The sequence below is a fragment of the Ambystoma mexicanum genome, chromosome 9, assembly GCF_040938575.1.
Source record: "Ambystoma mexicanum isolate Mex_15411 chromosome 9, UKY_AmexF1_1, whole genome shotgun sequence".
NCBI classification, from domain to species: domain Eukaryota; kingdom Metazoa; phylum Chordata; class Amphibia; order Caudata; family Ambystomatidae; genus Ambystoma; species Ambystoma mexicanum.
Window position 1 is genome coordinate 1,211,883,318 of NC_090931.1, and position 21,176 is coordinate 1,211,904,493.

Below are 21,176 nucleotides of genomic sequence, written 5' to 3' on the forward strand. Positions count from 1 at the left end.
GACTACCTCCTCGACTCCCTGTCTGTGACTGGCCCGAGCGCCTTCTGGGCTGTGAATTATTTGGTGTAGGCAGGTTTTTAGGCCCCCCCATCTCCAAATCTAAAACGGGGGCGACCTTTACCTCTGCCACCTTGGCAGCAGCAGGGGTGCTGTTGGTTTTGGGGTTTTTAGGCGCGTTATTTTTATTTTCGATAGGCTTCTGCACCTCATAGATCCGGGTAGCCTGTTCAATGACCCAGTCTAAAGATCTTTTCTCGTGAAAATCTCTCACGAGCTGGGTCATGATGTATTTGGGCAAGGCATGGAAAAAAGTATTGATACATTCTCTGCTGTCTGTGCGCACCCTTCTGGTGGTCTGCGCAAAAGCACGCTTTAATTCTTGCACAAACTCTTGTGGGGCCTGATCCTCCCCACACTACAAATTGTAGGCTGCCTTGCGAGCCTCTTGGGGATTTCTGTGAACAGAAAAATGTTTTAATATGGCCGCCCTATAGGTGGACCACCTTGAATGATTTTGGTCCTCCAGCCCCGCAAAGAAACTGGAGTACTCTGGGGAGAATGTCCACTTTACATATTGGATACAGCTTTGGCTGTCCTTCAAATGAAAAGTCTCCATCATTTGCTCATAGAGCTCCAAGTGTTCCCAAACAGAGTACTTGGCGTTCTTATGATAAGGCGTGATGACACTCCTGATTGCCTTAATCTGTTTCAATGGGTCCTTAAGCAAGGCCCTTTTTGCCTTATTGGCCTTTTTGGTTCGGGTAACCCTGGTCCATTCATCCTCTGACTCAGAGGCACTGCTCCCAGAGGTTCCTGTCTGATCTTCCAGGTTTTCCCGGATTCTGCGAGCCTGGGAATGGCTGGCAGAATGTGGGGACCTGGTCTCCTGTGTCCTGCGCCGTTCAGAGGAGTCTTCAGATTCCTCCTGGCTGCCAGGATTTGATGGGTACCCCCCCCCCCCACTGACCTAACTGTGCAGAAGTTTTCAGGATGCCCTTAATGGGCCTATTCTCCTGCGGTTCCCCACTAAATTGCACTGTGCTTGGGTGCCCATACCCGGATGCCCGCCCATCCATTCCTGGGAGGCACTGGCCTATGAGCCCCATGCTTCTGGCTGGATAGTAATCTGCCATCCCTGTGGCCCGGTGCTCATGTGTGCCAGGGTACATGGGGGTGGCAGAGTCCAGGGACTGAGAGAGATAAAGGCCTCTGGTACTAGGGCTCCTGAGGTTATGCTCAGGAGTTTCCCTTTCCCAGCGAACCTGGTCTCTATCCGCCCCTGCTCCCTGTTGCAATGCAAGAGCCTGCGCTTTCAGTTCCTCAGTTAAGGCCTTACTAGACTCTATCAGTCGCTCCTGCATCGCTACCTGTTGTTGGAGCCTATCATTGTGCTGACAGAGAGCCTCATTTTCTCTCTGTGCCTCCTGATTGGTCCTGGAGTACTGGGCCAGTCTCTGCTGCAGGAGGGTTACCTCCTGAGCTGTGTCCCTATTGGCCTGCTCCTTTCTTGCCAGAGCATCCTCCACCCTCCTGGTGTGCTCTAACAAGTTCTGGTGTTCTTTTTGGAGGTCACCCAGTCCCTGGAGGGCCAGGTGATTTTCTTCCATTTTCCTTTTTAAGTGGCAGACTTCCTGGCCTAAGGTATCCCTTTCCTGACTAAGAGCCTGCATCTGTGCCGCCAGGTCGTCCCTTTGCCTTTGGAAGGCACCAGTTTTCTGGCGCTCCTGGTCAAACTCTGCCTGGGTATCCAGGTCTTTCAAAATCAGTTTATTGCTCTCTGCCTTCTCCCTATCTAGGTGGCTTTGCAGGGTGACTACCTGCTCAGCACATGCCCTATTGAAGTCTAACTGTTGCTCCAGCTTTTTCTGGCTCTCAGTAGGGAGTCCAAACCTTCTTGGTACTCCTTCTGCCAGGCCAGAAATCTGGTATCCTGGTCCTCCTTTTCCTGTTGCAGCACATCCATATCCTCCTTTATTTTAGTGATGTACCGTCTGCTGTCATTTTCTGACTCCTGGCTCCTGAGCAGCCTCTGCTCAGAAGATTCCAGATCAGATTGGGCCTTCTGTAATGCCAGCAGTTGCCCACTCGCCAGATCTTGGCCTTCAGCACATTTGTCCTGCATGGCTCCCATATGTAAATATAAATATGCCGCTACCCTAGCAATCTTGTTGTGCTCATCCTTGGCCTTAGGGGCCATGTATAGTTCACTCAGGGCCACATGTAGGGGACCCTGATCTCCCCATATATCTGACCCTGTTTCAGTGACCTGTTGCGCGATTGCCTGCAACCAGACCGTTTGGTCCCGATGAGTCCACTCACCTCTCACAAATAGCTTATGTAAGAAGTGCTCTCTGGCTATTTTGATGTCTACCAGTGTCGTCATTCTGGAATTTGAGTTCCTTCCTGACTTACAGAAGTTTGTATTTTATTTTTGCAAAACAGACCTTTTCCTTAGAGCGTTCCTTTGAGGAGTGCTTTACAGCATAACACAGCGTGGTGATCTGACCAGATATGTGTATCTGGTCAGCTGGCACACTGTATTAATCTGCACAAGTGATAGATCTAACCCAGACGTCCGGCTCGAGCCCCCAATTTGTAAGAGGATTCAATTCAACACTACAGCTAAGTCAATGCCTAGTCTGGGATACTGAATGGAAACCCTTATTGATATATCTTTATGTCCAGTTCATGAGTTCTGGATGACTACCCCTATATCACACCCCTCTCTTGGAACCCCCCTGACACCACTGAGCCAAGAAGTAGTTCTGTTTTGCAAGTTTAAACGGTTTATTTGAGAATGTAAGCAATACATAGATATCACACTTTATAATAAATTAATAATTAATATCACACTTCAGAACATGTGCAGTTAACAACAATGGGTAATGTTCTACTAATAAACTGATTTGATTACCCAGGAGTAGTATAAAAGATGAGGTAGCACACTTGGGAATAGGAACAGAAGAATAAGGTGGTAGAGAATGCTTTATCTAGTTTCAGATGGATGCAATGTTGAATGAAAATGCAATACAGAAAATACTCAATATGATTTCAACAAAACAATGTAATCACTTTTCTCTGGCAATCCACCCCCCCCCCCCCTTATGTAATGTAAGGAATTGAAGAGGAGAGCACACAGTTCTTAGAAATGCAATCAAATAGAAGTCAGTTCAATTCCCCCTCAGCAGCTTATACAACAATAGGAGTTTATTAAACACAGGCAAAATGCTTTGAATATGGTGACACTGCAGTGAGAAATATGCTGAAAATGCTTTTAATTCCCTTCAGGAGGTTCAGGGTGAGTGGTATCTAGTTAATATGAGTTCAGGCTCACTCTAGCAATGATTCAGGGATGGTTCTTAAGAGGCAAACGAAATTTGAGCAGTTCAGGCAAAAGCTGCTGATTTTTACAGTAAAGAAATCGTGCCAAATCGCAAATCGCGGCAAAATTCGCGAATGCGTGATTCGTGATTGCGGAGAAAGTATAAGGAAGTCGGTTCTAGGCTTGTTGGAAAGGTAAGATTCTAAGCTTTCAGAGGAAAGTTAAACCAAGTTCCTAGCCCAAACGGTTATGGAGTTATGAACGATTATGTGAAGGTTGTTTTTCGGATTTGAAATTTTTAAAAGTTCAAAGCGACAGGTTACAGCCTGCAGCTAGAAAATGACAGGTGACAGCTTTGCAAAATAACAAGTGACAACTTCTAGGAGGCAGTTCTGGTTAGATTAAAATAGTTGGATTAGATTATTTTAACTAAGAGATTGGTCCTGCACAGTTCTGCTAGGTACTCACAATATATTTTTGAAATAGGCCTCGCCACGGATCTGGTCAGGTTTTGGACTGGACTCCGGTTCTGGTCTCGGCACTTCACAGTGAGCTGGATCAGCTCTCTGGTTCTGCTAACAGCGGTCTGGGTCAGCTCTGCTCTGCTGGTCTAGCCTCTCTGGATTCTGGATACTGCTCTGCTTTCTCTGGGTACAGCACTGCTTCTGGTTTTTCTGGCACAGGGTTTTAGGCCAGAATCAACAGCTGGGTCCGGCTGTGAATAGTCTGCAAATGATTTTTGGGCCTGCTGACAAATACTTTTGCTTGCAGTGGGCCTTCTTGGTTCAAAGTTCTGTAGTCTCTGTTTAGCTTGGAAGTCTAAGTGTAGGATCTCTGGATGTGAAGTCGTCGGTCAGCATGCTCCGCAGCAAATGGAATTGAATGTCTCTACCTGTCCCAGCAGTCTGTTTTTATGTGTTTTGAAAGTGGGTGGGTGCCTGGGCCTAGCTAAGCCTGCCCCTTTCTACTTGTCATTGGCCCAATTCTCCCCTCTCCCATGATTGGGGGAAGGAAATGTGAGTCAGAGTGATGCTGTAGGTTTTATGGGTCAGAGGATCCTCCCCTGGTCAGTTTGCCCACAAATCTATATTTGACCTAAAGACATATTTCATAGATACACAGTGGTTTGAAATTACATGCACCCATCACGTATCACATGAGGTATACTCCGTTCAAACTCTGATGTTTCTAAGAGCTTGCATTCAGAAACGGCAACATTTTGCGTTTTTTAACTGGTTTTGTAATATTGGTTTTTCATTAAAAATTATACACATATACACGGCCTGTCCATACATACTCCAGTAAATTCCCATGTCTCTAGCTTAAACACAGAGTCTCTAGTATCCATAAATAGCGGGGTTTTGCCCAGAACATCACACAAATTGGAGTTTGGGCTTGAATCGAAGGTACATTTTTTAAATTAAGGCTCTCAAAGTTATACATTCCTGTCATTTGATTACAAAGAGTTATCAGTGTTTCTGTAAAATATATATTTTGCTTTCAATTCAGTTCTCAGAGTGTTGGAGTCCGCCTCCAAAACTTGGGTGGGTCAGTGATCACATGTGTCTTCTACTGGGAGCTCTTTGTGTACAGTCAACAGTCAACATCAGCATATTTTATTCAAGTGCAAGAGCCTATTGTGTGGTCTCCAGGAGGCTGCCAGCCAGTCTGCCTTCTATCAATCAAGAGGTCATGTGAGATTCTGACTCCTGGTGTGAATCTCTGGAGGTGAGAGGTTTCCCAGTTTTTGGCCTGTTAATTAAATCAGATTGTCTTCTGGGAACAGCATGTGGTTAAGATTTTAATTAACTCCCAGCCTTTGATGTAAAGGCCTCTCCTGCAACTCCTGACATGCAGTTTCCCTGTCAGAGTTTAGACCGCTAGCGCCGCCCTCAGTCAAAAGCGGGTACTGCATGCATTTTTTTGGATCAGTCTTGAATTCAAGCATTTCAAACAAGAGATATTACATGGAAGTATATTGTCCAGGTTCAACAAATGGCATTAGTGTAGTTCTGCAGTAAAATAATTTTGTGCCCATAAATTAGCCATGTTTGACCTGAAGAAAACGAATTCCCAACAATTATGGGTTGCTTTTGGCAATCAGCATTGCCCCTTTTACAATGGTTTTAGGCTCTGTGCCCTTCTGTGCTCACAACATAGGCAAAAATGGGTGGCACCTTGGGTGACCATCTTGGTGTGCGCACAAACTGCGTGGTTCTCCTGGATTCTGGCGCACATGTGGGCTTTTTGGCCATCTTGGATTTTCTAAGTCCACAGCACCAAATGTTGCAGCATGATAGCTCAAACGTGGGTCAGGACACCCAACAGTTGTTAGTCACGAAAACCTGGCAATTCTTTATCTGCGTCACAATAAACCATACAGGCATGTTGCAAAGGCACATGGATGCCATTAAGAGTTACATCTGAAGGTTTATTTTGATTCTGTGTTTTCCTGTCTCTCGCGAGTTTGTCCTCCCTTCGTGATCCTCTCGCAGATAGCTACCCCCAGAATCAGTCAGGTAGCTTCTGTCATGTAAGAGAAGCTTCCCTCCAGTGGATCAATGATGATGTTGCTTGATTCGTCACCCAATATTCAGATGACATATCTTAATTTTAGCCTTACCATCAAAGGTTCACCCATTTTCTGTTGCCCAGTCCTTTTGGGCTTAGTTTTAAAATGATGACTTACTTTAGCAGAAACTTTTAAAGGGACAGTTTGTCCACTGGAGTTTTCCCTTGAAATGGCCACACCTAGATTTTTGCCAGGGCACCAGCATCCTTGCCGATAAATGTGTTATTGATGCCATTGTCACGCACTAGAACGCCCACAAGATACACAATATTTTGATTGGCATCTTTAGAAGTATACCATATTTAGTCAATGATGGTAGGACAACATCAAAAGGTTTGTCAGAAGAAGTTATATCTGGTTCAACTGCATTAATTTCACCATCAATATTCCGGACTTCCTTCATTTAGGTAAAGGTCCAGGGTGCCAAATCCTAAGAGGCTCTTGCTGGACACCTTCTCTGCAGAAGAGTGGATAGCTCTCCTTTTAGTCATGGCATGAAAATCCAAGGGACACTACTGTAAAAGATGCAATGCTGACTGACTCAAGGGGCACCCATAGTCCCACTCCTCCCTCCCACTGCCCAATCGATTAACCAATCTTCTGATGGCAAACCGGGACGGTGCAGATATTAGGATTTAACGTTAGGCAATGCTACAATCTGTGTTAAGTGCACTGATCAATATTCTTTCAGCTGCACATTAACAGTGTCCACCCAGGGCACTAAACAGAAGGAACAGCCACAACCATAAATAAAAAGAGTAATAACTCTGGGGCAGCATTCAGAATAACATCACTATGCATAAAAACACATGGATGTAAAAATATACCAATGGGTCACAATGAGATGGTTTTGACTGATGGCCTCAATCAACCAGGAAAGACCAACAGCAACCCAAACGTTTAGGACACACAACAAACTAAACTATACATTGACATCCAACTGGTTATTATCATACTCCTGTGATGGGTGAAAGGCAGAATCATTCCTACTCGGAGCAGTTCATTGGGTTGAGCTCCTGCTGGAGCGATTAAGCTTGACCTTCAGGTGGAACCTGTCAGAAATAAATAGCAATTTCTTCACAATCAACATAGATCTGCCACAAAAGGTGAACATGCGTATCAATGTACCAGAGATTATTTATCAGTAGTGCCAAAAAGTAATATTGATGGTGCTACAGGATATTCTTCAAAAGTGTTTCCAGAGTAAGACCTAATAGTAACTCAATGTTGTCAGGGACTTGGCAATTGATTACAATGAGTCAATAGTAACACTAAGTATTATCAGTGACTCATTATTCGCACCCGGGGCAGGGGGAGCAGCCATGAAAAGCGGGCTGAAACCGCTAATCTCAGCCTGCGTTCCATGGAACCCTCAGGCTGCCTCCCCTCCGCAGGCCTTCCCAACTCTCCTCTGCAGTCCCACTTACCTGATTGTTTCGGTGGCATCCACCGTCGCAGCTTCCCTCCTTGCTTTTCTGGCCACCATAGTAGAAGAGGGGTCCATACGGAGTCCGCCTTCTAAAACCATGGTGGCCATTTTGGATGAGTATTTTCATTCATTGAACGTGACGCGCGTGGTGTCCCGTTCAATGAATGAAAATACTTTTTTTTGCTTAGCACTCTTGGTTACTGCTTTGGTACCCTAGGGTGCTAATGGCATTAGCACTCTGTTCCAAGGGCTGGCATCAGGGCTAATGACCCAGAGCCCTTGTTAACCCCCCCTCGCTTCGCTAAGCCCGTTAACTCAGGCTGATGAGCCGTTACACCCCGTTCCAGCCCTTGGAACGGGGTGCTAATGCCACATTATCAATGGCTCTGTATTATCAGTAGCTCAGAATCATTGGTGAGTTGGTACCATTAATTGTGTGGTATTATTAGTGGGTGGCTAATTATAAGCATTAACTCATAATCACAATATTATTAATGGTTTGGTATTGGCTTGGTATTAACTGTACATTACATCGAAATTGCTGCTGGCTCAACTTTATCGATGGATTATTGTAATCAGTGGCCCAGCATCATTAGTGGAGCAGCATCATTGACTCAGCATCACTGCTCAGTATCATGGCTCAAAATCATCAATCGCTTAGCATTATTAATCGGTCATTATTATCTGACTCTTCATATTGTCAGAAATTCAATAATTTTAATATCATAAAGGGCCTACAATTATCAGTGGCTCTTATATATCAGTGACTTCATGTCATCAATGGCTCAGTATCTTCAGTGGCTCATGGGGCCTCAATGCGAGTTTGGCAATATTTCGTCCGTAAATCTGCCAAAATACCACACAACTCAATTACTGTTACCACCACTTTGCCCCATGGATTTACCACTGGATTACAAGTGGTGGTATGGCAGTGTAAAACCCCATTTTTGAATTTCAGCATAATTACTGCTGGTGGTAATTTTGCCATTTTTGGGCAGTAAGGTGGAAGATTTAGCTCCAGCTTTTTGATGGAGGTTTATCCTCCACCTTTTCAGCAAACTCGTTTTATGGCAATTGAGCTTCTATATCGGGCTTAATACCAGAGACCAGCCTGTAAGCACTGGACCAGGTTTTGAACCTGTGATGCTCCCCATTGTCTTGCTTCAAAGACAAACGCATTGCCACTTAGCCATCATCCCAGTCCCACGTTACAGCTGGAATTACTGACACGTTACCACCATTTGTTTTCATAACGCTGTACTCGCAATGCTCCCCATTATCCTGAAGGCTTTGTATCCAGGCAGGCAGTCTTCTGAGGGTTGGGGTAAGAGAAACCAGTAATTCCAGAACAAAGGCATTGCCCAGCAGCCCAATTGCAAAAAGTTTGCAGAGCATTACTTAAATCAAATACAACCACCATCATTGCCTGATTTTCTGAATCATTGGTGGTGGCCTGAACACTGCAATTACTCTATGACCAATTACTAGCTCAGCCAGGTAACAATTAGGATCATCAATACTTTGGGCATTAACAAACAATAAATGCATTCTTACACAATATCTCTGAGAAGGGTGCAGGGGGAATGGGTGCCAAATGGCTGTCATCGTTGTAAGGAACTCATGGTGGCAACTGTAAAGACAGACACAGTTCAAGGTTGTTTATTAAACTGTTTAAATGGGTGAGAAAAACGCCTAATCTAAACCTAAATCTAAGATGGGAGCAAGCTATGACCATCAAATAACAATAAGCCAGTCCTAGTGGCCTCTTGTCAAAGGGCCTAGACTAAAAAACATATTGCCAATCCTTACAGCTAAGTTACAAAATAGTGTGGGATAATGTTCATCAGAAAAGAAAGAAGTGTTCTCAAAATTATAAGTCAGAATGGTATGGCAGGGGTCCCCCTCCCCACGTTTATAGCACGGGACAAGGCGGGACTCCTGAGTACAGCACACTCCTGGGCCTCGCCAGCACGAGGTTGGTTAATTTCCAAAGTATCAGGGCCTTCTGTGGCCAAGTCTTTCACACAAAGTCTCTTGCCTAATCAATAAAAACAAAAATTCCTTTATTAAATCTTCATGGGGCGATTACTTTTCGCCTTAGGATACCCCTCTGCCACAGAGGGCGCTAGAGGGCCATCCAAGATGGCCGCACTGACCTGAGCTCCCAGCACAGCCCGTATTAATCCTGCATAATCCTCCTTCTGCCTGTACTTTCTCAGCCCGAATCCTAGACTCCTGGTCTCCCGTCTGTTCCAGCAGCCTGCCAGTGAAATCTGGATGAAAATCGGCCATCCTGTGCTAAGAAGACCGACGCGGCTGAACCGGTGCATTGCCTGGCCGGCCTGTGTGCCGCACGCCGGGGCTTGGGAGGCAGGCTCGCGGCGCAGCCCGAGAGGATCAATCGGCGAGGAGGCGGCGATCGGGCGCTCCTCTCCCCCCAAGATCCAGATCCAGGTCCGGCCCGCCGCCCTCCGGCGTAACGAGGTCCCGTGGGGACTCGGAGGGTAGGTGGAGCTGGCGCTCGGGCGCCCGGGGCGCCGCTGCAGCCGGAGCCTCCCACCCCCCTCCCCCACCCCCACCCGGCCAACGGGGCCCACCAGCGCCTGAGGGGACCGGGGCCGCCGTGGGACTCCCGACACAACCGCGGACTTCGGCGGTGAGGAGCGGACGGAACGCCGGGAGGATAAGGTACGGGGGGGGGAGGGGTCGAGCCTTGTGGTGATACTGGGCGCCCCCTGAGCGGCCGGCCCCCCCCCTCCCCATCGCCGAGGGGGCATCAGCGCTGATCAAATCCAGCCGCCGCTGAGGGGGACTTTGGGACCCGGCGCGGGTCGAGGGAGAGAACAGCCCCCAGCGCCCATCACCAGGGGGAGTGCCCATAACCAGCAGGGGGCTCTCCCCCCCAACGCGACATCTGGCGCCATCTTGGAGGGATCTCACCCTCCCCCCCACCGCAGAGGCAAAGACCCTGGGCCCCCCGGAAGTCATCATTCTGGTGCCCTTATCAAGCCACAGGGGCACCAGCACCAGGAGGTCAAGCGAGAACACGGTGGAGTGTCCTCCCCCCCCTCAGTTCTGTGCCACTCACGAGGGAAGCCACCTGCACAGCTGATCGCTGCAGTGGAACGCCATCCTCTCCCTCCTGGTCATCCGAGGGCTGCCCCAGTAGTTCACAAAAATGTAGCTCTACAACGCCTAATAACTTTGCATCACAGCTGCGCAAACCCCACCATACCGGCATCCCTGAGCGAGTTCTCAGAACAATCCTGCCATAATAAAACACTAATATAACACTATAACCCTGCTTCACTCAACCGTCTACCAGTGGGTCCACCGCAGAAATGGGGAAGAACGATAAATCGCAGAGGAAACTGACGTTTGAGGGTGGCGCGACTCCTAAAGCCCCCTCTCAAAGCGAGGTCCACGCGGCGGCCCCGGTCCCCTCGCCTCAGCTGGAACCGGAGGTTAACCCGTCCGAAATCAAAGAACTCCTTCTGGAACTGAAAGCCGGCATAGGAAATCTTAACAATAAAATGGATGGCCTCGCCTCCAAGGTCGACCTCCTACAACACCGCATAGACACACACTCAGAACGTCTGAATGAGGTTGAGCAAAGAGTGTCGAACTTAGATGATGGCACAGAGTCCCTTATAACCAAGGTCTCACTACTGGAATCCCAAATGAAAACAACAATTGCCAAATGCGAGGATTTGGAGGGTCGCTCAAGGAGGAACAACATAAGAATTATAGGCGTGAGGGAACAACGGCTACAAGGTAAAATGGAGGAGTTCGTAGAATCCCTCTGCACATCACTCTTCAGCAGAGAATCTATGTCCCCAGTCTTTATAGTGGAAAGAGCACACAGGATCCCATCCAACAGACCAGTCCCCGGAGCACCACCAAGGCCAATCATCGCACGGCTGCTCAACTACAGAGATTGTGACACCATCCTACGACTGGCCAGGGAGAAGGGCGAACTTCTTCATGAGGGTGATAAAATCCACTTCTATCCAGACTTCTCACCCACTGTTCAAACCCAGAGGAAATCCTTCACCGCCATCAAGCAAAGACTCCGAGCCAACCAACTACCCTACTCAATGCTCTTTCCTGCACGACTCAGAGTCCAACAGGGGGAGAGGGTTCACTTCTTCCAATCTCCAGACGAGGCGGGCATGTTCCTTGATCGGATAGGCTGCCCCGATCCGAACCCCAACCGACCAAGGCCCCAAAGAGACAGAATCCTCAGAAATCCACCGTAAATCAGCATGTCCTAAGCAGACCCACAACCATACGACAGATTGTCATAAGTACAGGCTCAATTTATTATGAGTACGACACGGGGCTGGGAAACTTGGAGGGCCCCTGACGCCCCTAGCACAGCTCCAGTTTAGTCTCCAAAGTTATCTCGGCAACCAGTTGGTCTTCATGCCGAGCTCAGTTGGAGCACAATTTACACAGCGACATGGTTTCCACGTGTCCGCAGTTCGTTCTAGTTGGTTATTGAGGGTCCTCTCGGTGGGCTTGTTGGGGGTTGCCCACCCAAAAGAAAGGAATTCCACGGGCCAGTTGGGGTTAGCCCGTGGATGGTTCCCTCAGTGTTCATCAAAATATAGACTATGCGTCTCTAGCCCACAACCATCTCCCAGCTCGCCATCTGCCAATCAAAAATCAGCACCACCTTATCCAACAGGGGTCCTCTCCCGATGCGACGATTCTTGCAAATCTCACCCTGATGCCATGATACGGCCAACCGCATCCACGTAACGCTGCGACACAGAAAGTTTACCCAGCCACATTCAATGTTCTGACATGGAACATAAGAGGAGGCAATATTCCCGCTAAAACTAGGAAAATACTCCAATACCTGAGACGTCACAACGTAGACGTGGCCATGATTCAAGAGACACACCTTCTCCCGGGCAAGGACCATCAGTGGGCCAAGAGCTGGGGCTGCCACAGATACTACTCTTCTTATTCATCCTACGCCAGAGTAGTCGCTATTCTTATACATAGGAGGCTGAGCTTCCGTTTGATCCACACAACGAGAGATTCAGAGGGGAGAGCGATTCTGGTGAGTGGAGTCATAGCAGGCCAGAAGGTGACCCTCATTAACTCCTACGCTCCGAACACGGACGGCCCGGATAATTTCGGTTGGGTGCTTTCCCAGCTCTCCAAGTTAGACCCAGCAACCATAATCTGGGGAGGGGATATGAACACTGTACTTGATTCATCAAGAGACAGATCGAAAGCTCAGCAGCTCCCTCCAACTAAAGCAGGACTCCAAATAAAAGAAATCTGCAATGCCTTCAATCTGCTAGACATCTGGAGGGTCACGAATGGTGAATCACGGGAATTCACCTTCCACTCTGCGGTTCACAATACAAGCTCCCGAATTGACTACTTCTTCGTCTCAGCGAGTGGTCCATTGTCAAGTAGACGCTGCAGTATATACCCAAGAACGCTCTCCGACCACTCTCCTCTCTTTCTTGAAGTTGCACACTCCACCCCTTCTCCACCACTACTACGATGGCGTTTCAAGACAGGTTTGTTGAGAGACGAGGTGTTCGCCAGCGAACTGAAGGAAGAGATTAGCGTGTTCCTAGAAGCCAACTCCGGATCAGTCCCCTCAGCAAGTACACTCTGGGAATCCCTAAAATGCTATATCAGAGGAGTGTGTCACGCCAAGGAAAATGGCATCCTCAAGCTCATCAGACGTGAGCTCACAACCAGCGAGGGGAAGTTAAAGGACCTGGAACGACAAGCCACAAACGGGATGGATCCCCTAACTGCGAAGGCACTGAAGGAGGAATTACTGTTATTCAATCAAGCGGCGGACCGAGAGATCAAATTCCTGAACCGCAATAGACATGTCCGGCAGTATGGAGAAGGCCAGAAACCCGGCACCCTCTTGGCAAACCTAATCAAAGCTGACACCAAACTGACCCAAATAGAACGCATTCGGACCAAGCAAGGCAATATAGTACATACTGACAAGGAGATAGCTGAGGAATTCAGGATCTTCTACCAAGAACTCTACAGCGCCAAATTGTGCAAGTCCTCGACCGCCCCACGGGAGTACCTAGAGGACACAGAGCTGTATTGGGTTGAACACTTCCTCCGTGAACCTTTGAACGAACTGATCACCCAAGAGGAGATTCTGGAGGCCATAAAATCCCTCCCCAGCTCTAAGACGCCAGGCCCGGACGGTCTGACGGGCGAGTTCTACAAGTCCTTTGCGGGCACACTGGCCCCCCTCCTAGCGGCGGTATATGAAGAAGCACTAGAGAGGGGTCACCTCCCTCCCACCACTTGTGATGCCAACGTTATTCTGCTGTACAAACCAGATAAACCACCAGAGGAATGCTCATCCTACAGACCAATATCCCTCCTCAATCTCGATAATAAAATACTCGCCAAGGTGCTAGCGGGAAGATTAATGCCTTTGATGCCTACCCTCGTGCTGGCGGATCAAGCCGGCTTCATACCAGGCCGCAACACGACTTTCGGAATTAGAAGAATGTTCGGTGTCATTGCCGCATTGGACCCCTCGTTGCAGGCGGTGGCGGTCCTACTCGACGCCGAAAAGGCCTTCGACTCGGTGGAGTGGCCGTTTCTGTTTGCGGTGCTTACTAGGATGGGCCTGGGCGCCCGTTTCATCAACCTGGTCTCACTCCTGTACTCCAGACCACGTGCAAGTATCATCGTCGGCACAACCAAGTCAGCTCCAATCGACCTGCAAAGAGGCACGAGGCAGGGTTGCCCGCTCTCAGCCCTGATTTTCGCCCTGGTGATGGAACCACTAGCCTCCAAACTCAGGGAACAGCGACAACAGAGAGGTCTCATCATAGGCCCTCACAAACTCATCATCTCTCTTTATGCTGATGACGTAGCCCTATTTATCCGTGACCCAGTAGACAACCTGAATCCAGTCATGAGGGAGGTCATCAAATTTGGAGCCGCCTCGGGGCTAAAAATTAATCAGTCAAAATCCATCGTTTTCCCATTGACCCCAAACACAAAACAGTTTCCAGACGACTTCCAACTCTCATGGAAATCCTCCAGAGTCCGATAGCTCGGAATACAGCTATCATTAAACTGTCAGGAAGTGTTTCGAGACAATTACGAAGTGGTGGTCAAGTCGATTCAAGAGAAGATTTCTCGATGGAAGTCATTACCATTGACACTCTGGGGAAGGGTCTCTCTGGTGAAGATGGTGATCCTACCAAAATTACTTTACTTATTCATCAATATCCCTCTGCTGCTGCAACAAGCCTTTTTAAAAAAATTAAAGAGCATGGTCCTCGAGCTACTCTGGGCAAACAAACCAGCCAGAATAGCGTACACTACACTCACGCTACCGGTCACAAATGGAGGCTTGGCACTACCTGATCTCGAAAGATACTTTTGGGCAGCTCAGGCACAGTACCTCAGCCACTGGTACACCCCCCAGGCGGTCCGACCACATGTACAGGTGGAAAGAGCCCTTGCAACACCAAACTTTCTGACCGCAATCATCCTGAGCCACACACCGGTTCCCAGTTCCACGATGAACGTGATGCTCACGACGTACAAGGTCTGGAGGACCCTGGCCCAAAGACTAGAAGTGATAACACGGTACTCCCCACTCTTACCTGTCAAGTTTATTCCCGGAGTCCCACTCACCTCAGAGACCGTGTTCCACCACTGGGTTGACAAACTAAACATTCAAACCCTAGGGGATCTTTTCTCAGAAGAAGGCTTCCTAACTCCAGAACAAGCCAGAAATAGAGGGGGCAACACGGCTCTGGACATATTCCTTTACTTCAGGACTCGCTACACCCTCCAGGCCTTGCTGCCAGACTTCCCTCGTCAACCACCAACTTGGCAACTGTTACATAATGTCATTCAAGCCCAAGGCGAGGGTAGGCTGGTATCACAGATTTACAAAGCTCTCACTCCTGCCACAACCCCGGCCATCACTAGGGCCAAAGCTAGATGGGAAGAAGCACTGCATACGAATATAACAGATGAGGACTGGAACTACTGCCTGAAACAGACTAAAAAAGTGGCGCTTAACTCACGCCTAAAACTCATCCACTTCAACTTCCTTCACCAGACTTACCATACTCCAGCAAAATCCAACATACACCACCCTGACGCAGAAGCGAAATACATTAGGTGCGGGGCAATTTCAGCAGGTTTTGTTCACCTGGCGTGGGAATGCCCCGAGGTGGCCCCCTTCTGGAAACGGGTATTAGAGACGACTGCAGCAATTGTGGGGGAACCAATTCAGCCAAGTGCCACAGCATCCCTATTGGGCATGACCAGGCTGCTTTCACCCCCGATAAGGAAACTAGCTGGGATCCTGCTGACTTTGGCTCGGAGGAGAGTTGCCATTGCCTGGGGCCGGGGCCCCCCTCCAGCATTCACCGCTTGGCGCAAGGACTTGCTTTATTACCAAGACGTTGAATCGGATTTCATTAAACTCCTTCCCTTGCACGCCCGTCCTCCAGACGTATGGGGACCACTGACACTGTTCCTGTTGGGTGAGGCAGCAGAGCACCCCTCTGACTCCTCCGACTCGGAGAATGCCCCCAGATGAGGGCTAACAATTGTGGGGACAATACCCGCGGAATGGGAGCGGGAAATGACACATAATCGGCTAGAGCAGAATCACTATCTAAGAGACATGGTTTTAGAGGGGCAGGGGAGGGTTACCGGGAGGGTTCGGGGTCGTGGCGCAAGGTTTAAAGTCCCCCCTTAATGTGGGTGTGAATTTGTGTTTTGGCATAAATACCAAAAATAAAGTTTAAAAAAAAAAAAAAAAAGTAAAGGGTGTCACAATAAGACCCAGATTTCCTATTAAAAACATATTTAGACATTGGGGGGAGGGGAGGGGTGGATGTCAGCAAACATGAAAAGACATTCCTGTCAGTGGCATTGGGACTGAGAAAGAGACTCACTGCTGCTACGTGGGGCTCTGCAGACAGACTGAGCTTCGCTGGGTCAATGAGGTGGACATATGTGCATCCCTAGAGAGAGAAATCTATAATGCCAAGGGTTGCCCTGGGAAGTTTCAGAAGGTCTGGAAGAAGCGAACAGGGACTGTGTGAACATTTAACTCTGGAACGATCTGGGGGCGCCGAATCCACTATGTTCTGGATGAAGCCATCTGCGGCACTCATACGCCTGCTAACCTGACCTGAGTCACGCATGCACCCATGTTTTCTCACTACTGTCTTCTAACCATTGATATGCTGTACCTATGCTATGCAACGTTTGTCTTGTTCTCTGTTCTTACTTGTTTTTACTGTAAAACAATAAACAGATTTATTAAAAAAAAGGATACCCCTCTGCCTTGCTCTGATCCCTCATACAATGTGGGCCTACCTCTGTTGGGTTCACTACGGCCTTTCATTCATAATATAACATTCCAGAGTCTTAATGTCTTTTTTTAAACAACAATTCACTGCGGATAGCCCTCAGCCGGGTTCACTCTTGTCGACACAATGTTCACGGGTGAAACAACCATTCACTGTGGACATCCCTCATCGGAGTTCACGCTTGTTGACACAATGTTCATGGGTGTATTTTTATTCACCTTGATTCGCAGGCATCCCTCAGCCGGGTTCACGTTTGCCAAATACACAGTTCAATTTGTTTTATCAATATGCAGGATTCACTCTCCTTTCCCTTTGACATCCCTCTGTCGGTTCACATAGCCATTCTAACCCAGTTCATAATTTGCTCATTCTCATCACTACGCAGGGTTCCCTTCTCATAGCTTTTTCTTGGCATCCATCTATGGGGTTCACACTTGCCACAGTCCACAAAACAGTCCCTTCTTACCTAGGTTCGTAAGGCTTTCCTTAAAGCCACAGCCAGGCTATATACAGTTCAGTTAGCACACTTTATTGTGCTTTCATTCTTGTCAATGTGTCAGACTTTCGATTGTACAAGGGGTTGACTCAACCCTTGTACCCCCATCTGACTCTTCACACCGGCCTCTCCTAAGGCCTCCTGGTACTTGTAGTTTCAACAAAGGGGACTAGCCAGAGTCCTTCAAATGAGCGCAGAGATGGTCCTTCACCGGACTTTCTTTCAAGCTTTCATACACAAGTTCTTTGTTCAAAAGTTCATACAATGTTACTGTTTGCAACATTGGGCTAAACACAGTCCAGTTTTCTATCAGCTCTCTCTCTACGACTCACTGGCTGTGCTGAACCCGTTGTTGTTTCTTGCCTCTGGAGTCAAGGATGGTACCACGGTAGCAAGCGCGTCTCCCCGCATTCGTTATCAGTGCGGGAGGGCTCTGGGCACCGTTGACATCTGATACATCACATGCCAGCTGGCCTCCCCGGTCTTATGATTTCTCTTTCTGAGGCTTTGCGGGTCTTAGTGAAAAGGGCAAGGGCAATTCCCTCCTTGTCGTCCTTTCAGGTCCCGCCGCCTTTCTCCTCCGTTTGAACCGCTGGTCCGGAATAGCTGCTTCCTCGTGCGTCCGGCCTTGCTCGAAGTGTGCTTCTGTGCTCTGCCTTTTATCCCTGTGGGGAAGGGAAAGGCTGTCAGGTGTGCTTAGTTATTATCAATTGCCTGTCTCTTTCTGACCCTGGTGTTGGACATGTCAGGTAAACGGCTCAGGTGTTAGTCCATTGTCTCTCACAGTGTAGGAAAGTGTTTGTGTTGTAAAAGGGGTTATAAGGAATTATAGCCCTCGTACTAGGGGGTTTGGTAAACTCAGAAGGGTGAGATTTGCAGGGTTATTGTCGTCAAATGAACAGGGGGGGTTGTGGGAAAGATAGCGTTTTGTGAAAGCAGACTGGGGGTTTGGGAAATCATCAAAGGGATGTGGAGAAGAATGACTGGGAGTGCTAGGGTAGGCAACAGGAAAATTTGATTCTAGGAGATGTTTCCTACTGTAATGGGGTTTGGGTTCTTAATAGGTTTACTAGATGTGGAGGGTTTGCTGGATTCTGCTAAGGGAGATTCATTGGGTGGAAGGGAGGTAGATGTAGAGCAGCCTATAAAAACCTCAGGGACTTCATCCTCCTCGTCTTCTTCCCCGGTACAATACCACATCTCTCCTGGGGTATTTACCCCGAGCATAACTCTGGGTTCTCCAACCCAGGTGATCCTCCCTTGCTCGTCCACCTCCAGAGTTGGGATCTGAGAGTGCCAGCCCTTCTCTGGCCACCGGAATAAGGGATTCCCGAGTTCTACTTGGGAGAATACCCTCAGGTTTCTCACATCATTCAGTCCTAGATTTGGAAATCGTGGAAGTACGTGTTAGTCCAGAAAGCAAGGGGAGTGTGGTAGTGCAGAAGCAAGGGGAGTGGGGCAGTGGAGAAGCAAGGGGCAGAGGGGAAACTTGTGGAGATAGAAAAGCACAGGGATAAGGAACTGCCAAATACAGGACCAGCACCTGCTTTGCAAAAAGAGAGATCCAGGCATGCAGTGGTAGAGAGATGGCAGGAAATCCAAATGGGAAAGGAGACATGGAAAGTAGGATCTGATAAACAGTGAGAGGGCGGCAGCGGCTTTTCAGGGGGTTTGCAGCAGCATTGTGCGCTCAAAGAAGCTGGAGAGACATGGGCCTAGAAAAGAAACATTTTAATAACCAGGAACTTCCATCCGGAATAGTCAAAGCTGAGGTGAGGAAGACGGGGGGAAAAGATTGTTTAGAACAGTCATGATATAATATGATGTGGCATTTATAACGTGCCTGTACACAAGTGTTTTTAAGTGCGACAAGACAACAGGGGAAACAAAGGGAGGACAAAATTACAATCTTACTGGGACTTGTCATTCAGATTGTGCAAGTGCGGGGGAGAAGTGTCAGTGGGGAGGAGAAGGGGGAAGGGCAGTAAACTCACAAGTGCAGAGAGAAGGGAATGTAGGGTTGCAGATACAGACCCTTAAGTGCTGGGGAGCTCAGAGGAAGTGCGAGGGCAGCTCGACATGCAGGAGCCTGGGCCCGATTTCAGAGGGTGACCAGTCCACGGAGCAGTCAGGTGCATCAGCAGGGGAGAGGAAGAGAGAAAGCGGAAGCAAAAAGGAAGGTCTTGAGTTGCTTTTGGAATCTGAGGTGGTTCTGCACAAATTTCTGAGAGGCAGGGAGGCTGTTCCAGAGGGCGGCCCCAGGAGATAGATCTGCCCCCAACTCTCTACTTGGCGAAGCGTCTGACCCTCAGAGAGTTGGAGGTGGATGAGCAGAGAGCTCGAGAAGGCAGATGTTTTGGAAGAGAAAGTTGGAGGTAGAACGGGCCCAGGCCCCAGAAAGACTTGTGGATGATGGAGAGGGACTTGAAGTTGATCCTTACAGCCACAGGAGCCAGAGAAGAGATTTCAGAGCTGGAGAGATATGAAGATATGATCCCGGGTTTGAGGCCAAGGACAAGTCTTGCAGTCATGTTCTGGATAACTTGTAAATTTCAAAGAGTACAGGCAGGAAGAGTTGAGACAGTGAGCTTCTGGAGGAAAGTGAGAAAATGAAGAATACCTCTGAGGGGGTGCAGCTGATAGTTTGACTTCTTAGAGACGTCAGAGATGTGAGGAGAGGAGGAGAGGTTGGAGTAGAAGATTACACCAAGGTTCTTAGCCTCACAGCAAGGAGTAGGAAGAGGGCCCAGAGTGGGCAGCCAGAGAGAGAGGGGAAAGGAGGGAGGGACCGGGTGTCCCAATGACGACAATCTCAGTCTTACTCGCATTAAGGCAAAGATCATTGGCAGCACACCATTCCTGAATTGCGGCCGGATAGACTGGTATGAGAGAAGAAGCAGGTGGCTGAAGGGGGCCTGTAAAATAGCTGAGTGTCATCAGCATAACATTGACAGCAGAAAGTAGCGATGCAGTGGGCAAGAGGTTCCAGGTAGTGGTTGAAGAACCAGGGAGAGAGAGAGGTTAGAACACCACAAGTAGGTACAGAGATAGAAGAGAAGAAAGACCCCAATTGGACCTGAGCGGGGTGGTCGGTGAGAAAGGAGGTCAACCAGGCCCGTGCCCGATCAGTAATACCAAGGTTGTTGCGGAGACGATTGAGCAGGATGGCATGGTTGACCATGTCAAAAGCAGAGGATAGATCAAGGAGAATGAGGACAGAAGGGAGATTGAGTCAAGATTGGAGAGCAAGTCTTTGCGGGTGTTCAAGAGAGCAGTTTCCGTGTTTCTGACAGCTCTGAAGCCAGACTTGTGGTCATGGAGGCAACCAACAGATTCAATATGTAGATTAAGCTGGGAGATGGGCAGCTTTTCCAGGAGTTTGCCTAGGAAAGGAGTGATGGAGATTGGACGATAGTTAGCCAGAGAGGAAGGATCGGCCAAGGGTTTCTTTAGAAGGGGGTGCACAAGAGAGTGCATAAGGGCAGGGATGTCATTTCACCAAAATGCCAGGGGTAGCGGAAGTGAAATCACATGACCCTTGACCTCTGTTGACATCACAGGAAGTGATGTCATTTGACCCCACCCCAAAGTGACATCACGGGAAGAGATGGAACTGAACCTTTTACCCCTTGACAAAACAGGAAGTGTCATCACATAGCATTGTTCCCAAGTACACTATGAAATATATGGTTACAAGATCACTAATGTAATATATATTTCATGCAAGAATAGAACACCATATGTATTGGCAGAAAAAAACATATAACTGCAACTTGTGAAAAGCAAAATACATAGTCTGAAATGGATGCTTATTCTACTATAAATGCTTTTTGGAGTATTTTGTCTGCATTGTGAATTTGAGGTGTTTAAGAACAGACTAAATCAGTGACTCAACCCCTGAAGTGTGCCAGAAATAAACCTTTAATGAGTCTAGGAATTATTGTATAGAATTCTAGAAAGACCAATTATGTGTTATTCCTATTCTTTCTTATTTA